This window comes from Miniopterus natalensis, chromosome 1, assembly GCF_054644295.1.
Source record: "Miniopterus natalensis isolate mMinNat1 chromosome 1, mMinNat1.hap1, whole genome shotgun sequence".
Taxonomy (NCBI): Eukaryota; Metazoa; Chordata; class Mammalia; order Chiroptera; family Miniopteridae; genus Miniopterus; species Miniopterus natalensis.
The window spans coordinates 155,451,755-155,466,584 of NC_142081.1; the positions used below are offsets into that span (position 1 = coordinate 155,451,755).

General features: G+C 44.6%; 1 non-coding gene and 1 pseudogene across 1 annotated transcript; one reads left to right on the plus strand and one right to left on the minus strand.

Moving 5' to 3' along the window:
- Nucleotides 1-1,350: 1,350 nt before the first annotated feature.
- Nucleotides 1,351-6,308, minus strand: LOC107537106 (keratin, type I cytoskeletal 18 pseudogene; annotated as a pseudogene).
- LOC148094456 (U1 spliceosomal RNA) lies at nt 6,282-6,444 on the plus strand. Its single transcript, XR_015716520.1, has one exon. It is a non-coding gene; the product is annotated as a U1 spliceosomal RNA (small nuclear RNA).
- The last annotated feature ends 8,386 nt before the right edge of the window (nt 6,445-14,830 follow it).

The following is a 14,830-nucleotide window of genomic DNA, read 5'->3' on the forward strand; positions in this document are numbered from 1 at the left end:
GGGCTGGAGAAGCTGTAAGAAAATCATCAAAGTCTCCCCGGTATTCACACCATAAAAATGGCAGAGATCCTACAAGGTGGTGTGTAGAGTAAAGATAGCGAGGAGATGGAGGAGAAAAACAGGCGGGAAGAGTGATTTTGGGGTGACTACAAAATTCTGTCAGCAGCCTACCTCCAGATTTATGAGAATCCACAATTCTTTCCTGGCCTTTGGATCCAGAGCTTCTGCTTACCTCGAGAGGAGGCTGGTGAGAAGAGACTTTGGGGAAAACTGGTTTGAACAAAGGAAAGAGGTTAGAAGGTAGTTTCAAAGATACTAACTCAGGAATGTCAACCAGGGATCTGACACTTGAAACTACTGTTTCATCAAGGTCCCTGTGGTAAATGAGAAGTTCAGTAAAAATGGTCAAAGCTCAGTTTTTCTACGTACTGATAAATATGAGCCAGTCTTTAATTACTATTCAACACAGTGTGTTAGGTGTTTCAAAAAGGAAGAGATTGCTCTGAGTTGTCAGGATCAGAAAATGATTTGTAAAGATGAGGAGAGACTGAGCCAGCTGGCTGGGGTTTAGCCAGCAGCAGAGGTAGGGAAGGCAATTCCATTTTGCAGGAGAGAGAGGTCAGCAAAAAGGCAAAGAAAGGAGTCTGTATTTGTTCAAGGAGCTGAGAGAAAATAATTTGGAAAACAGCAGAGGTTATAGCAGGTAGTTTGGACAAGTATGGTAGCTGCAGACTACAAATGTCAGGTTGCAAGACTGTCATGGTGAGGGGGAATATGACTTCTCTATAGGACTCCAAAGGATGGCAGTAAAGCTGGGGCAAAGTTGCAAGCATCAGGTTTTAGTTCTACTAGAGATACCCAGAAATGAAATGTCCTGTCTTGGGAGGTAGTGAGTTCCCTGTTGCTGCAAGTGTTCAAGGTGGAGAGGATGCTGGGGAGAACAATGGCACCAGATTAATTTTCTCCAAACTGTTCTTCAAAGCCCATTAATGGGTCATGAAATCAATTTAGTGTTCTTATTAATTTTCCTTGGGCTGCTGTATAACAAAGCACCACAGACTGGGTGGCTTAAGCAACAAATTTATTGTCTCACAGTTCTGGAGGCCAGGAGTCTGTAATCTATGTCTTGGCAGGGTTGGTTCTTTCTGAGGGCTGTAAGGGAAGGAGCTGCTCCAGGCCTCTCTCCTTGGCTTGCAGACGGCCATCTTCTCCCTGTGTCTCTTCACATTGTCTTCCCTCTGTGCGTATCTCTGTGTAAACATTTCCTCTCTCTTTTTTATTAATGTTCAATGATCTTTGAAGTTTTTGTTGGTTTCCTGCCCTCCCCAGGGGTGCCCCACTTCTGCTGCCTTAATGCCTCAGAGCTTTAGTGTCCTTGACCTCAGATACCACTTTCCCATCCACAATCCTTCTGGAGGGGCTGTTGTCCAGGGAGTCACCAAGATTCAAGTCCTCCCCTTCTTTTAGCACTTGGCGGTAGGTAGCAATTTCAGCCTTCAGCTTGACCTTGATGTTCAGCAGGGCCTTCTACTCCAGGGCCTGCCGCTGCCCCTCTGCCCAGGTCTGCGCCAGCTCTGACTCCAGGTGCAGCAGGACCCCATTGAGTTGTTCCATTTGCATGGCATAGGTTGTCTCCACCTCCCTCAGGCTGTTCTCCAAAATGGAGTTCAGATTTTTCATTGAGTCCAGGTCAATCTCCAGGAACTGGATCATATGTCTCAGCTCTGTGTCATCTCAGCAGCTCCTATCTCAGCAGTCTGTGAGGTGACCACTGTGGTGCTCTCCTCAGTCTTCTGGGACCAGTCCTAGTCTAGCTCTTCTCAGTTCTTCCGAGCCAGCTTGTCATACTGGGCCCGTATGTCCACTACGATCTTGCTGAGGTCCTGAGATTTGGGGGCATTGAACGCCATGGTCAACCCAGAGTTGGCAGTCTGGTTTTGTAGACCATTTACTTCCTCATGGTTCTTTTTGAAGAGCAGCTTCTCTCTGGGAGCATCAGCCTCTGTCTCCAGCTACAGCCAAGTGACATTTGGTGTCATCAGTGACCTTTTGGAGCCCATTGATATCACTCTCCACAGATTGACACAGGGCCAGCTCCGTCTCATACTTGACTCTGAAGTCATTGGCAGCAAGATGGGTGTTGTCAACCTGCAGAACAACGTGGGCACTGTCCACAGAACTTGCAAAGACCTCAGCTCTCAGATCCTTGATGGTCTTGAGATAATGACCTTTGTCTCTGACCTGGGGTCTCTTCTCCAGGTATTCCAAGATTTTGCTCTACAGTCTCTAATGATCAGCCTCCAGGCTTCTCACTCTCTCCAGATAGGAGGCCAGGCAGTCATTTAGGCATTGCATAGTCTCCTTCTCACTCTGGACGCTCCCTGTACCCACTAGACCCAGGGCCATCTTTGCAGCCAGGCCCCCGGGCCTCCAGCTGCTCACATGCTGGTGGAGTGGGACATGGAGATCTGGGAGCCCAAGCCCCTGGCATCTGCAAAGACTCTGGCCATGTTGCTGGTCAATTGGGCCTGGTTGGCTGAGCCAATGCATGGAACCCAGTGTCTGGTAGTTAGTTGAGAAGCTAGAGTGGGTGCTGAAACTCACATTGTTCAGGGAGTAAAGAGAGCAGCTAAGTTTCAGGTTTAAGCAGCTCACATTTTCTTTTTATATGGACATCAGTCATATTGGATTAGGGCCCATTCTAATGACCTCACTTTAACTTGACCTCTGGTAAAGATACCATCTCCAAATAAGGTCACTCTCTGATGTACTGGGGTTAGGACTTCAATATATAAATTTTGGGGAAACACAATTCTACTATAATGTGTATTCATCATAATTTTAAAAGAATGAAATAGGATAGAATAGAATAGAACACAGAGGACATCGGCTCTGTGTGTATATGTGTGTGTGTCCTGGGTTGCAATGTGAAATGTGAACAGTTAAAATTTCTAAAGCTGAGAATTTGGACTTTGGACTGAGGGAAAGTTCAAAGGAGGATTTCAGAGTAGTTTCCCCTCCCACTCAAAACTGGGAAAAATGAATCAGAGTGACTCTGCCTTGCCCCCTGCTACTCATGGGCCATCAGCTCTGTGCATATATGGTGGGACCCAGAGTTACCTATCCCCAGTTTTGCTTTTTGTGGTTAGTCAACTGAGGTCCAAAAATATTAAGTGAAAAATTCAGAAATAAAGAATAAGTTTTAAATTGTGTGCCATTCTGAGTAGTGTGATGAAATCTCAGAACATCCCATCCCATCTCCCCAGGGTATGAGTCATCCCTGTAGGCTCCCCATCCAGTCACTTAGTAGCCTCTTCAGTTATCAGATCACCTACCACAGTTATTGCAGTGCTTGTGTCAAGTAATCCTTATTTTACTTAATAATGGCCCCAAAGTACAAGAGTAGTGATGCTGGCAATTCAGATATGTCAAAGAGAAGCCATAAAGTGTTTCCTTTAAGTGAAAGTGTGAGTACAGTGCAATAAGATATTTTGAGAGACCACATTTACATAACTTACTATATTGTTATAATTGTTCTACTTTATTATTAGTTATTGCCGTTAATTTATAAATTATTGCCCCGTTTATAAGTTGAACTTTATCATAGGAACATATATGGGAAACATATAGTATATATAGGGTTCAGTACTATCCATGGTTTCAGGCATCCACAGGGGGTCTTGAAATGAATCTACTACTGTATGTGGATATCACCTGCTTTTCTCCTCCTGTGTGTTGTGCACACTTGCCTTTATTAAATTTTATTCTATTGGTGCAGGAGTCTCTTTGTGCTTTTTCCCCCCACAGTGCTTTTACCCTTACTTAAAATTCCATTTGTAAAACTAATGTATTCTAAGCCTAACATTAAACTGAGTTACATGATATGAACTATATCTTATCTTTGTTAAGGGAAAATATTAGTTGCATGCTGTGTGGAAGCATACCATATTTCAAGTAATTGTGGCATTAGTCAAGGCTAAAACTATAAATCATATCACCCTCTGCTTGGAGACACAGGCAAGGGCTCCAGGTGAAATTCCCAGAGATAGTTCTCTATTTATTGATGGAGGAAGTAGGACTGGCCTTGGCTCTGTGTTTTTGATGCCTGAATAATGCTTCTCTTTACTCAGAATTTAATCACATTTGTGACTTGGCATCTGTAGTCATCTGGGTGACTGTATTGTTTATGCATTTGAATCAATTGACAGGAAAATATGTCTTTTTACATAATTGCTGTTTCGCCTAAACTGTAGAAAGGAATACCCATTGGTGGGTGCCGCTTTCCTAGTCAGGTCTCAGAAGCGAAGGTCAAGAAGAAATGAGGTAAGTGGGCAGCACAGAGCAGGCTGTTTCAGTCACAGAGAGTGGGTAACTCTATCTCTTTTAGTTTAAAAAAAACTCTATTCCTCCTGATCAGTGCAGTAAACATAGCACCCAGGGTTGCTCTTTTGCAGGTGAACTATTCAGGGTCTGAAAGAGGTAAATTATGCACTGTGTCAATTAAGTATAGAGAGTAAGGCAATGCAGATCTGTTATTTTATGTTTCATCTTCCTTCCTGTTAATTGACTCTTGATTAAGAGTTAGAGACGATATTAGGAATTTCTACCTCCATTGACCATTATAAAAGCTCTTTAAGAGAAACCAATAGTTTTTCCCCCTCTGAGTAATAGGTTTAAATGTGACTCCGTTGTCAGGAATTCTGAATCTGGGGCACAGCTTTACTTTTAAACTATACTGATAAAATAAAAGCGAGAAATAGGAACTGCATTTTAACTGGTGGAAGAGGTGGTTATAGCTATAAAGCTACTTTGCAAAACATCTCTTATATAAGTGCAGACAAAAATGATCACATTTATTGGGCCACCTCTAGTCTCTATAAAGCCTGAGATATGGTCAAACTGGCACAGGGAAGGCTATCTTGTTTTTGTTTGTTTTTAGCAATCCCATGTCTCCACCCTAAAAACGATAGGAATCAAGTTGTGGACCAATAAGGAAAAGAATTCGAAGGCCAGCCTCTTTCTTTCAGAGCCTCACCGTTTAGGAATCGCTCAACAGTCCAGTTTCCATGCAGGATGCGTGATGCTGGGGAAACTGCTGGAGCCATAGCCATCCAATCCTGAAAAGCACATGGAGTCCACTGGGTAGCTCCGCCCTGCTACTAAGTAATCCTTTTATTCACCTCTTCTTGATAGAGTCACAAATGTATTTATCTTAACAACTTTCTGGAATTTTCTCTCTTCTCACATGACCCACTCTTCCCTGAATCTTTCCATCAAATGGATGTTCCCAGCTTACCTGATAGAAGTTTCCTTATTTCCTCTACTCTCTACCCTAAATATCTGTTTCTTTACACCTAATCTATACTCCTTCAACCCTAAAGAAAGGCTTACCTTCCCACCTATTCGGATCCTCTTGGACATTTCTCACTTAGTCATCCCCCTCCTTGTTTAGATTCTTCAGTCTCTCTCATTGCATTTTCTTCCTTCTGGCTCATTACAAGCATGCACAAGAATATCTGCTCTAGGGGAAAACACATAGTCACACACTCAGAAGTGAAAAGGCCCAGTGTAGATCAGACTCCGGTTCACTCACAGCTTTCTCTCTGCCCAGAGGTTCTCTTCTTGATGAACTCCCACCTATAGTTCTAGACCCAGTCATGGGCATGATACTTACTAGCCTCTCCTTGCATTGCTCATGTAAGAACCAAGTTAGCAGTAGGACCCTTTAAGAAGGGACTAAGTGGTTTTCATTGTTCTTCTCAGCACCTAGCTGGTTTGAGATCAAGACTATGTTCTATGTCTTTAAAGTCAAGCAGGACTTCATGTTCTGGATTATCTAGACATATCAAAGAAAAACAACTAGTTTTATTGAAAATATTAGCATAATTCAAGCAGAAGTAAATTTGTGATGGAATGTCTAAATAATAATGCCAGGGACCCTCATAAGAACCTTTTACTGAAGAGTCCCAGGGTCCCTTCTCAGGCCAGGGCAGTCCTTCGTTCCCTCTTTTCATTACTGTAGGCCCTAGGAATTAAGTTCACTTTCCTCTCTTCTTAGCCACTGAACCACCCATCCAATTGCTTAGGATCAGAGCCTATCAAAGGTTGAGAGGGGCCTAAACTACTTCTAGGCTTCAGAGTTCCCAGTATATTAAAAGATAAATGAATTCCAAAATAGGATTATGAAAATCCTGGTCTATTTGCCTTAAACAATTTAGCACTTTTAACATACACATTATTACTCATAGGGTAAGTATAGTAATTATTAAAAATATTAATGGCTACTTACCTGGGAGGGGAGATACCATGATCATGAAGGTGGTTTTCCCAGGGCGAGGCTCACCTATTGCACTCTGGGTGTGCTAACCCCTGCAAATTCCCCAAATGTGAGAACTCCACTGCATAATTTGTGGTAGTGGGGGTCTGCATTTGCACTCTGCCCTGGTAAAAATTAAAATAAATAAATAAAAATATTAATGTAGATTCTATAAAGGCTATGTGATTGTTTAATGAGACTTGGGATTAAAATGGAAAGACTTTCTTTTTCTTTCCATTGGTGAGTGTATGTGATTGTCTGTGATTGTGTGCATATCCTTTCTTGGAGGTAACTTCCAAAGTCTAAATTTGAAGCCCTTTATGTATGGAAGCTCTCAGCCAAATAGCCTCCCAGCACTGCACACCATTTCCTCCAGTGCACAGGCACACAGACACACAGACATATGGACACACATGCCAGATGACATGCCCTGCTGGAGATCAGGTCTCTCCAAAACCTGCTCGAGAGTGGTAGGAAATCGCCCAGGTACCACCCTCTCTTGCTCTTCTTAAATATAAGCACACAGAACCACCAGGCTTTGAGGGGGAAACAAAACCAAACACGCTTGAGTTATTAACACTGGGAAATTTTACGAAGGTTTTGTATTCTTAGTTCCGGTGTAAACCTTTTACTCCCTGGGCTGATGTGGTACCTGGAAGCTCTGTGATGATGTTCTTCACTCTGTTATTCTGAAGTGAAAGCTTATCAAAGCCACTCCCTTATTCTTTCTCCGTCCTTTGTGAAGTCCCCTGGCTCTAGCATGGTCCTCGTCCTGGCCCTTAGATGTTCAGTGTTGTCACACAGTCTTACACCCCCCTCCCATCACTGAAGCTTGCTCTTAGGTAAGGATCTGATAAGCTCGTTACACCGAGGCTTGTATGATTGCTAACCATACTTCTCAGGCTTCCCAAGGCCTTGCCATTTTAACCAAAGACAAAACCCACTTTTGAAGAGGGATAACTGATGAAGCACTATAGTGCTATATAGAATGTAAACTACTCCTGCTGACTATTTAGGGATTTAAGTTTCTGACCTGTTACTCCGCTGTAAGGCATTTTCAATTTGATCTAGAGATCTAGACAGAGCTGGTTAGTTGGCAAGTAGGGTTTTGCTTCTTGTTCCATGCCCTTAATATATAGAAATAATAAAACGGGGGAAGTCATTTACTTGCTCTGTAGAGCAGCCTCTGAGGTATATTTATAAAAGAATGAACATGATATTCAAGCATTCTGGCACAATACCTAATCCTTCAGGGGAAAGGGATAGTGTCTAGCATTCCTGCTCAGAATTTTAATGATAAACTTTATTATAGTTTAGTGTATCATTGGCTTGCAATTTTGTAATTTTACAAGAAAATTTCCGTTTCCACATATCCATTAAATATCTGATTCATTTTCTTGGCACAAGATAATGCCTTATAGCTATATTGCCAGCAATCCGGTGCCTGCATTGGACAAATATAGGACTAAGTGTGATTAAGCTATTAAGTATTTTTAATTACCTTTTACTGTTCTTTAGATATAGTGTGTTTTTGAGGAAGCAGAGCAGAATTGGAGTACCTCAATATTAAAAAGCTTTATAGAGCAAGCATATGGACTTGGATTATTCATCATAATTGGCAGAGATTCTGCAGCACAGAGTCTTGCAACAACATCTCAATTTTCTTGCTCTAGTGAAAGTCATAATGAACACATTTACAGCATGAGTTATGGAGAAGGGTGAAAAAATTCTAAATCTTTATAGCATTTTTAGAAATCCATACTCAAGGTTATGTTTTTATTGATTTTTAGAGAGAGGGGGAGAGGAGGGAGGGAGAGAGAAACATTGATTGGTCACCTCCCATACACACCTTTTACCAACCTGGAATAAAACCAGCAACCTAGGTATATGCCCTGTCCGGGAATTGAACCTGAAACCTTTTGGTGTATGGGATGGTGCTCCAACCAACTCAGCCACCCATAAAAATTTTAAAATCTTTATAGCATTTTTATGTTCTGTCTTCCTTTTCGGTAATCGGATCTTGGTTAAGAGGTAGAATTAACGCCCAGTAGGACATCAACATTTTTTGGCTTGAATCATCTGCATGTCTTTTCTTTGTCTCTGGGACAGACAAGAACTGATTTATGGACTTTATAATTCTGCAACAATATCTGAAATGCGTATTTGATGTTTTCTACAAGCCAATTACATTGTGCTTACATATGAAACTTTGGAGGGAAAATAAGTGAATCCATGCCACTTTTTCGTATTTCCTTATTATGGTTTAGTTTAATCACCCTTTATTACCATGCCTTTGTCTCGGAATCTGTTCCTTTAGTGCCAGGCAATTTGTCATTTCCTCGCCAGCAAATTTCCTTAGTGACTCCTCCTACTCAACAAGGCATTTTGCTCTCAATGCTTTTTCACACTCTCCTTAGTAATAATAGTTTTATTGAGATATGTTTCATATGCCATAAAATTCACCCGTTTAAAATGCAAAATTTAATATACTTACAGAGTTGTGCAACCGTCATCATGACCTAATTTTAGAACGTTTTAAATATCCCAGAAAGAACCTCCGGTACTAATCACAGTCAGTCCCCATTCCTGCTCCCCTCATCCCCAAGGAGCCACTAATCAGCTTTGGTTTCTATGGATTTACCTAGTCTGCACCTGTCACATAAATGGAACCATACAATATTGGACTGGCTTCTTTACGTAGCGTAATGGTTTCAAGGTTCATCCATAGTGTAGCATGAATCAGTACTTCATTCCTTTTTATTGCCAAATAATATTCTATTATATGGGTATAGTACATTTTATTGATCCATTCATCAGCGGATGAACACTTGGGTTACTTCCACTTTTGGGCTATTATGAATAATGCTGCTGTGAACACTAGTGTAAAAGTTTTAAAGAGACATGTTTTAATCTAGCTTTTTAAGGATGAGAAAAATCAGACTCTGAATGCTAGAACCTGGGCTCCTGATTTCTAACAGAGCACTCTTTCTACAAATATTTTAGAAATACAAGTTATTTTTAAAACTCCAGTATCACACATTGCTTCTGTTTCTGGACTTGATTTGCATCCAAAATGTAGAAACCTATTTTGATTTTTTTCTCAAAATAGTTTCAACATCTTTGTATCTGCCCGTATATCTCTTCATAATTCAAATTGCAGATAGGCAGTAACCCCATAGTTCCAGTAAGTCTTTGTGATCTGTTGCCTGTAATATAATGCTTTTAAAGAATAAATAATTGTGAAGGAATTCTGTCAGGAGTTCTTCTGGAATGAACCACCCCTTGTGATGGGCCGTAGAATGCCAAGGAAGTGAATGCTGAGCAAAACGAACTGGTGGCAATAGATCAATATACTGCAAACTGTACCAAATGAAAATCGAGTGCCTAAATGAGCTGTGGTCACAAGTGTGCTGCACCGCTCCAAGTATAGAACCTGTGCACCGCCAGCAGGTAGCAAGCGCCCAGAAACCCAGGCCTTTGGAGGCCAACCCACAGCAGCTGGTTAACAATATTTCTATTTTGCCCTGCTTCAGGGTCTGCTGGGCTTCCTCGCTGATTTCCTAGTTCTAGCCCAGCCTGGTTCATAACCGCCTTTATGTTGCCCTTTTGCATACATCTGGCTATTGGTCATTTATTAGACCCATGGAATATGAACACTGAAAAGCACCATAGAAATTACCTCAATCACCCATCAATATTTTGAAGATAAGAAAAATTAGACCCACCAGGTTAAATAACCTGCTGACATAAACCCATACTATTCTAGGACTCCTAAATCCGAATCCAGGCTAATCCCAACCAAGAAAGGCCTAATATCATTTTCAGAAATTAAATTTTTAGTTGAATAATTTTATTTTTTAAAAAATATATCTTTATTGATTTCAGAGAGGAAAAGAGAGGGAGAGAGAGAGATAGACACGTCAATGATGAGTCATTGATCAGCTGCCTCCTGCACGCCCCCCGATGGGGATCGAGCCCAAAACCTGGGCATGTGCCCTGACTGGGAATTGAACCCCGATCGCCTGGATCCTAGGTCAACGCTCAACCGCTGCGCCATGCCCGGCCGTGCAGTTGAATAATTTTAAAAAGAATTCAGTAAGCTTAAAAATCCTTTTTGATGCTTTTTTTAGTTAAGAAAATGTGAACTGCCCTTTCCCCCCCTGTAATCGAATATGTGAAGATTCACTTTATATTTATTTATCAATATATGATATTCAGACTGATTTCATATGCATTTAATTATGTTTTCAGTTATCAGAAGAGCGGTTTAATATAGTGGTCAAAAGTATACCTCTGGCCCTGGCCCGGTGGGTCAGTTGGTGGGAGCATCCTACCGTTCACCAAAAGGTGGCTGGTTTGATTCCGTTAGGGCACATACCTAGGTTGCGGGTTCAGGCCTTAGGGTTCAGCTGATTGATGTTTCTCTCTCATACTGATGTTTCTCTCTTGCCCTTCCTTTTTCTCTAAATATTAATTTTTTTAAAAGTAAAACCTCTAGAGCCCTACTACCCTGGGTTTAAATCTCAGCTTGTTTATTTTGTAGCCGTGTGATCTTGAGCAAGTTATTTAACTTCTCTGTTTTACTTTTATCATTTTTTAATGGGGACAATTATACTCCTTAATTTAGTGTTAGCCATTGTTATTACTATTATGTGATAAAATTCTGAGAACTATCGGTGAAGTATCTGAGGGCCTGAAGGGGTTAATGGTAAGCGGAAGAATCAGGATGGGAACCTTGGCGCTGGAGGTCGTGCCTCCCTGCAGCACCCAGGTCTGCTGACGCATGTGCAGGGCACCTATCACTTCATAGGATGCCAAGTCGGGAAGATTTCAATGACAGATCTGTACCTGCCTCAGTAAGTGAATAAAGAAGGTTATAAAAATGTGCTGAAAAAATGTGCTTGCTTGTACACTGTTACAGCGATACCCAACCATGGTGCTGCGAGAGGCACACTGGTGTGCCCTCAGAATTTTTAAAACATGAAATACCTGACTCTCTCATCAGGGACACTGACCTTTTCCCCCTTAGATTGTCAAATAAAAAAATGACAACAGCCAACACAATAATAGCCTCCTGGTGTGATTGTCCTGTCTTGAACCATAAGCATACAGGTCATATAATAGAGCTGCATCTTATCAGTCACGTGGCGTAATAAGGTTTGTGTCTGATGGGTTGATTCTTGGTACGGCTTCAGCAATCCTTATGTACAAGCATAGGATCCTGGTTTTTAAAAAAGTCACTTTGGAGCAAATAGGGTAGGTAATTACTATTATTACGTTTGTAAATCAATCAAAATTATACCTATTTTTGTCAGATTGGCAAAAATATACTTATTTGGTGTGCTGCAGAATTTTAGTAATTAGTTTGTGTGCCATGAGATGAAAATTGCTACACTATTATATACTCAGTATGATCTCAACCATTAAAACAAAGCATAGAGATTGGAGAAATGATAGCAAGCAAATATTCCAAAATATCAGAAGGTTTTGCCACTGAAGGTAGGATTATGGTAACTGTGTTTTCATAATTCTCTGCACTTTCCAAATGTTCTGTATTGAGCACAGTATTGTTTCGGTAATCAGGGAAGAAAGGTAAAAAAAAAATAATTTCAATAAAAATTGAAATTTGCTTTATCACAATTGAGTAGAATAATAGAGTATAAAGCGGGATAGGCGAGGAAGAAAGATTTAAAATCTAAATGTTCCTCTTAGTGGGCTTTTATTGTCTGAATTAAAGCAAGAACTGTCTGGCATCTCAGGTTAAAATTTAAAAATTTTTTCATCAAAGAGCAGGGCAGTTACCCAAAGGCCGACCACCTCATTAAGAAAATGAATACAGCTTGTACTTTTAACACCGCGGGCAGCGGGCTCGCCTTCCCCGACCCGGGAACCGCCAGTAAGCTTGTTCCACAAGAGGGCGGCAGCGGCCCAGGCTTGCTTCAAACGGAGCGCGCGGCCCGGGCCCTGCCCGCGCCGCCCAGGAAGTAACTTTCTCACCCAGAGTCCGCGGCTGCGGCAGGACCGCGGCTGCCACCCTCCCGCACGCTCCGCTCGGGAGCAACGACTTTTAGCAGGACACAGAGAGGAACGAGTTCACAGACTCGTTAAAAACCACCTAAATTATCATATTCAATGGGCCTTGTTTATACTTCCAGGTGTAAGCTTTTCAGGGCCGTTCACGTCGGGTGCGGTTCATTCTGGTGAGTACCGCTGGGCTAGCGCTTCATTCTGCAAGGACATCCTGGCAACCCACACACGTTCCTTCAAGCGCATCTTCCGACGCCAGATCCCGTCGGAATATACCTTAAAGCAAGCCGTTTCCCTGGAGGCGAATGGGTGGCCTCTGCAGGAAACGCGCGCGGGGAGAGGGGGTTACGAGTACGTGCGGGGCTTTGCTGAAGTTCCGTGCGTTTCACTCAAGTTCAAGACCCGCTTTCTCCCTCGCGGGTCTCGGGTGCTTTCTTGTATTTACTCGCATCCCTGAATCCGGGCTTAGATAGCCCAGACATCTCTGGACTGGAGTATTTCCCATGTTTTTGGACCTTGCGGGCTTCTCCCTTCCGAGGGCACACGTTCCCCGAGAGAAGCTCGGTGCGAATTCTGCGACTGTGCGGCAGGGGCGCCTGCGGCGCTCTGAAGATCGCTGACGGGCGTCCCTGCGGGTGCTCGGACCCTCTCGGAGACAGGGCCGCGGAGGCCGTCTCTCCCCCACGGGCCTTCCGTTGGCCTCCCCGGGAGCGCCGCCCCAGGGCCCTACCGCGCTCCACCGGGACGCGTTTGCAGGCCCCTGTCTACCCCAGCCGTTCCCAAGTTGTCTTATTCATTCCTGGTCGGCGGAAGCGGCTGCCAGGGGCCCAGCCCCCCCCCCCCCCGCGTGTGCGGGAGGCAAAGAGGCCGGCGCGCGCTCCCTTCCCCGCTCTCGCCCGAGACCGGGCTGTTCCAAGCTTCTGGACACTCCCTTTCCCCCTCGAGTTTCTAAAGCCCTCTTCTATGACATTCACAGAAGCCTAGCCAGCCTCCGGGGTCCTCCCCACACAGGCCCCTCGAAAGCGGCCCAAGTGGAATTACGAAAGAAGGCATCCAGACAATTCAAGCAAACACAGTTTAGAGGGGTTTCTGGCCTGAAGCATGCACGCAATTCTCTCTTCCCCTTAACCCCGTTTGCGGGCATGGAATTGGCTTCCTGCGGGCACACCTGAGAATCCCGACGTTTGACATGAATATAGTTGGGGAAGAATATCGTTCATCTCAGAGCGCTGAGTTTAAGTACTTCGGGCTGAGTTTTCGCTTGCATGCCTTCCGTGAGTCACCCCGAATGTCGTGCTGGCCCTTGAACTTAAAACAAGTGTTAGAACGCGCCGCGCGGTTCTGAGCGGAGCTGGGGGCCGAGGGCAGAGTGGCCACGTGCGTGGCTGGGGCGCGTGGGCGACCCCCGCAGCTTGCGAGCAGGTGCGGTGGTCCGCTGGCTCAAAGGAAGTCGAGGGGTGCGCCGCCTTTTCCACCCCTGCCCTTTAGCCTTTCCATGCAACCTCAAAATCCGCCAAATAGCTTTCACTTACTTTTCAATTAAAATGCAAACCATTCACTTTCAAACGCAGCTCCCCCACCCCCAATATATGCACGGTGCGGAGACGGGGCGGGGGCGTCGCGGCCACGTGTTGTCGCCCGGCCCACTCCCGGGGTGGCTTAGAAATGCCCCACTTTATTAGTTCATGGGCAGAAAAGCGTGAGGCCTAAGGGTTCCCGCAGGGAGAGCGAGTCCCGACTCCCGGGCGCGTGTAGCCGCGGGCGAGGCTGCGCCCAGAGCCCGCCTCCCGCTTCCGCGCGGGGATCGGGCGTCTAGGGGTTGGGCCGCGGGACGGTCCTCGCCTCTCGGGGACAGGCCCACCTCCCCCGGGGAGTGACAGGGCAGCCCACCCCCGAGGAGGCCCCTCGCGCTCGCGGCCCGCAGCTGGAGGCAGCCGGCGCGGGTCCGCAGATCGATGACCGCGGCCTTCGCTCAGCACCGCGCGGCGCGTCGGGATGCGAGCGGCCCCGCGGGACTCAGGCGCCCGGGGTTCACTCCCGGGGCGGGGCGCACCCCCCCCCGCATTTTTCTTTTTTATTGTCACCCTTGAGAACAATGCTGCTATTTTTAATGCCACAATGTAAATAAAAGCAAGCGACGGAGATTTCTTACTCGCACCCAGCTTCGCCAGCATTTATGAAAGGGGCAGCTCACCGGGAGTTGGGGAGCGGAATCTCCCCCGCGCCTTCTCCTTCTTTCCCTCTAGCTCTCTGATTTTTTTCTCTCTGTCTCTTGACCCCGCCCGCCCCACTCCTTATCAGATGCTAAATTTACAATAAGAAAATGTTCAATTCTTTCCTGGGTTCCCAGGCTTACATGAAATAAAGGGGCTTTTTGAAACTGGGATCTTTGGGGATGACTACCCTTCACTTTCCATTCCTACCTAGGACTTGAGAATGTGGGGCCTGCGGGTGTGAGGAAGTCGCCGCGGGCCAGGCCCCGGGTCC